The sequence below is a fragment of the Arachis hypogaea genome, chromosome 14, assembly GCF_003086295.3.
Source record: "Arachis hypogaea cultivar Tifrunner chromosome 14, arahy.Tifrunner.gnm2.J5K5, whole genome shotgun sequence".
NCBI classification, from domain to species: Eukaryota; Viridiplantae; Streptophyta; class Magnoliopsida; order Fabales; family Fabaceae; genus Arachis; species Arachis hypogaea.
This window is the reverse complement of record NC_092049.1, coordinates 121557527-121562116: the sequence shown is the minus strand read 5'-3', so window position 1 is coordinate 121562116 and position 4590 is coordinate 121557527. Positions and strand designations below refer to the sequence as shown.

Below are 4590 nucleotides of genomic sequence, written 5' to 3'. Positions count from 1 at the left end.
AAAAATCAAACAAATCATAATTCTTTTATATATAGTTATAAACAATTTCTCTTTTTTTTATCAAATCATTATTCAAATATTTTTTATTATTTAATTACTAAGTTAACACTCTATAATATTTATGTTATAATTTTTTTTTACGGAATTAACTAATTTTTGTAGTCAACATCGGTCAATTTTTAAAAATTATTCTGTTTATCTTAAAATCTAAACTTAAAATGATTAATTTTTAATTCTAAATCCTAAATTATAAACTTAAACATTAAAATAGATTAATATTAACTAATTAAAAATGATTTTTTATATTTTTTCTAAATTTATATAATACAATAATTTTTATCGTTATATTAATATTTAATAGTATATTTTTTTCACACTATAAGTAAAAATTTTTAAATGTGGGGGCAAATATATTATTGTAATGGGGACATTACAAATATACATGTATATTTATTATTTGATTTTTTCAAATTTAATGGGGGCAATTGCCCCACCCTTATATAGGTGGATCCGTCCCTGGACATGATGAATATGTTAGTATATATTTATTGTTTGTTCGTTGAGATACAAATTTTGAATGGATACCACTACAAGAAAATGGAACATTTGTAACAAAAAATTTGTATCAAATTTAAAATTTTTACAAATTATAATTTTTTTGTAACAATAATTAGTTATTGTTACAAAATAAGAATATTTTGTAACAATAAGAAATTTGTTACAAATTATGTTGGCTTTCGTATCGAATTGTTGTTTTGTTACAAAATGTTATAATGTTTTGTAACAAAAGATTATATTGTTGCAAAATTCAAAATATTTTGTAACAAAAAATTAATTTGTCACAAAATACAATATTTTTGTAACAAGTTATTTATTTATCACAAAATTCAAAGATTTTTTGTAACTAATAAAAATTTTTGTTTCAACATACTAAATATAAGACTTTGAATTTTTAAAAATTAACATAATAAGTTATTTATGATTTATTATATTTATTTAAGATTTTATATTCAAAAATTTATTTTACTAAAAATATTTAAGTCAAATTAATGATAGTTTGAGTTTAAAATTATTTTAAAAATTAAATAATAAATTATTTATAATTTATTATATTTATTCAAAATATTTTTTTGGAGATTTATATATTAAATGGAGTATTTTTTTATTTATAATTTAAAGTTTTAGTAATTAAAAAAAATATAAAAATTTTATATCATTTAATTTAAATATTTAAGATTTTTAAATTTAATATTTTAAATTTTATGAATAAAAAAAATTAACTTGAATATCTTTAATTTTATCTTAATTAATATTTATTTAAAAATAATTATAAAATAATAATAAAATAATATTTTAAAAATAATTAATTAATAAAATAGTAAGTTTTTTCCCTTTCGCACCAAATACACTTAACTAATTAGTATGTAACGTGACTCACTGTGCTTCCCCCTTTATACCAGAGACCTGGCCTTTTCCCATTTTTCCTTCGTGCCATTGAGCTTCACCAAATCAGAGAACCACTCTCCCCATTTCGTCACTCATCACTCTCCCGCCGTCACTTTGCTCACTCACTGTCGCTCCTCTTCCCCACTCACCACTCACCTCTCATGCATGACTTCGCCATCGATCACGAGAACCATCGCTCCTCTTCGTCTTCCTGCTCTGACCGTCGCTGCGAGCTCAACGGCGGGAAGACTCGGCGCTCTGTAAGACTCCGGATTTTCTTTTTATGAAATTAAATAATAAATTTGTTTATGATTTATTATATTTAATTAAGATTATATTTTAAGAGATTTTATATATAAATTAAGCATCTTTTTTATTTATGATTTAGAACTTTAATAATTGGATAATAATAAGAATTTTATATGCTTTAAGTTAAATAATTAGATTTTTAACTTTATTTTATGATTAAAAAGAAAATTAATTTTATTTATCTCTAACTATTGAATTAGAGTATTTATTTGAAAATAAGTTTTAAGTTGATAATCGAATAGTATTTTTATAGATATTATTATTATTGGATTAAAATTTGGTTTCAATTACTCTATTATCCTAATTTTACTAAAATTATTAAATTACCCAAAATTCCTAATTTTATTAAAAAAAAAGAGATTGTACGTTTTATTTTTCCTCTTAGCTGAATTCACGTAACAAAAAAAATGATCTATAGATTCTAAGTTTCTAACTAATAATGTTATTTGCTCATAAACTTTATTCAAATCACAGCAATATACAGTCAGAGTGTGGGAGTGGCGACAGAGAACTTCGTAATCGTGCAGAAGGGAGCTTCATTTGCAGGTAGTAAGTGACAGCACAGAAGGATCGAGCTCCATTTGCCGCTTGTGGAACAATGGCGTAGAAGGGAGCTGCTGGGGAGCAATCATCGAATTGGGTGGGGCTTGGGTGATCCTTTGGCTTGCTATGCTTTGGGCCTCTTGTGGCCCTGGCGCTGGTCCAAAAAAAAAAATCACAGCAATACATACATATGCGTTATTAAATGACCATTGTAACCATAAAGATATTATTATCTTAGCTCAGCAAAATCAAAGGCCACTAATCTAATCTCCACCCACCTCACTGCCAAACCGCCCATATTTCTCACTCAACGGTACTCAAACACAAAATACACACACACACGAGGAAGAAGAAGGGAGGAGGAAGCCGTGCTATCGTTTCGCCTCGGCTCACCAACCAGCCGCGCCATCGCTACCACGTCCCGCTGCCGTCGTGCCGCCACCTCCAGACGCCATGGCCGCCACCATTTGCGAAGAGGGAAGAGAGAGCTCGCGGGTGAGAGAGGGAGTGTCGCGCCAGCCATTGCCTCTGCGCCACCGTCGTTGACGAGCTCAGCCGCCTCGCCATTGTTGCCGCCGAGGGTTTTGCCGCTGTTGAGGAGAAGACGCTGTTGCGTTGGTTGTTGTCGTCGAGAGAGAAGCTGTCGGGTCGCACAGAGAGAGAGAGAGAGAGAGAAAGAGAGAGCACGAGGAGCAGAGGAGTGAAGGGAGACACGCGCCCAGCCACCGCCGCTTCTGCCACTGCCGTCATCGGAAACGCTGCCGGTAAGGGTTGAGTTTGGTTTATTTCCTTTTGAGATTTCAGGAGCTTTATTTTCGTTACATGTTATTACAGCCGTCGTCACCGGAGTTGCAGCTGCTTCGCTCTTGATTTCTTTTGTGCAGTAAGTTACTTCTGCTTTGAAAACTCATTTGTCGCTTTTCTGTAATTGCCATGATGCAAGGATGATTTATTTTTTACTTGTCCCAATTATGCTCTCAATGGCTACTGATCAAGTTTGATTTTAGTATAAAAAAAATATTTTATGTACTCATATTTATCTTGTAGAGCCATTGCATGAGATTAACACAACTCTATATGGAAACTATTTGAATATAAGAAATTAAGAATAGTGATGAAAGTTATCCTTTTTTGTGCTCAAGAGGTGGAGCTACATGAAATTGCTTGATAATAATCACATGATGCTCTTTGCCCGTCGTCTGTCGCTGTGTTTGCTGCCAGCTTACCATCTTCAAAGGTCAATGCTCTGTTCGTGGCTCATTGTAATAATGTAACATTGTTATTCATTTTTTTGCTCTATTCATAAGGGTTATTGATCTTTGAATTATTCTTGAATGATTTGTGTTTTCAATTTTTCATTCATTGATTGTTGATTAGCTCTTACTGCTGTCTGTGATTATTCATGGTAAATGTGCTGCTGTCCTGTTATTCTTTGTGCTTTTGTGGCTTAATTGTGATTAAATTGTGATTGTCTTGATCAAATTATTGAGGATTGTTGCCTCCAGATTTGGATGCTCCAATTGAATATCTATAGTTTTTGTTTTCATGATTTGTTGGTTTGTTTGTGATTATTTAAAATTTGGAATGCTTTGGCTGGGTTGATATTGTTGTTGATTTTGAACCTGGACTTTGAATTTGTTGTTGCATTTTCATTTGAATTTCTGGATACAGTTGCTTTACAGCTTCAATTTTCATTTCACACGGCCTTCCACTAAACCAAGCTTTCAACATAGATTTTGGATCTTTACCGAAAACCTCCCTAGGAATATGAGATTTCACACTTAGTTGCTTCCTTCTCTTGAATTTACTGCTAAGAGATTAACTTGCTATCATTTCAGAACATTGTCAAATATGGGTTTGGAAGGTGAGCTTTTATTCATGAAATTTTATCACAAAGGAAAAGTTATCATATTATTAAGAGCTATTATTCAACTGATGTACACTTTTATTAGATGGTTCTTATTCATGAGCTTTTATTTAATTCTCTAATTATCTATGACATAGGATCTATTAATTATTCAATAATTAGTTTCCTAGTTTGAGTATTTAAGTATTAGATTTTGATATCATTATGAATAAAATTTATATGTTTTTGTTTTTTCCTGTGTATTTTTAAAGGAAAAACAAATCTTGTTTCTTAAGCTAGTGTTTTTTGTTTGGTGGTCTTTTTAGGTGTGTGACACTTATTAGAACTTCTCCATGAGAAATGAGAAAGGAGCTGTATGAACATGATGGAGTTTGTAATTTGTAGTTTACATTTTGAAGATTTATAATTCCTTATTTTTCTTGTCC

The 4590-nt window shown here is 30.6% G+C and overlaps 1 long non-coding RNA gene across 1 annotated transcript; it reads left to right on the top strand.

Moving 5' to 3' along the window:
• The first annotated feature begins 1463 nt into the window (after nucleotides 1–1463).
• Nucleotides 1464–4590, top strand: LOC112740567 (uncharacterized). Its single transcript, XR_003171227.3, has 5 exons — nucleotides 1464–1706; nucleotides 2230–3062; nucleotides 3133–3181; nucleotides 3441–3535; nucleotides 4471–4590. It is a non-coding gene; the product is annotated as an uncharacterized lncRNA (long non-coding RNA).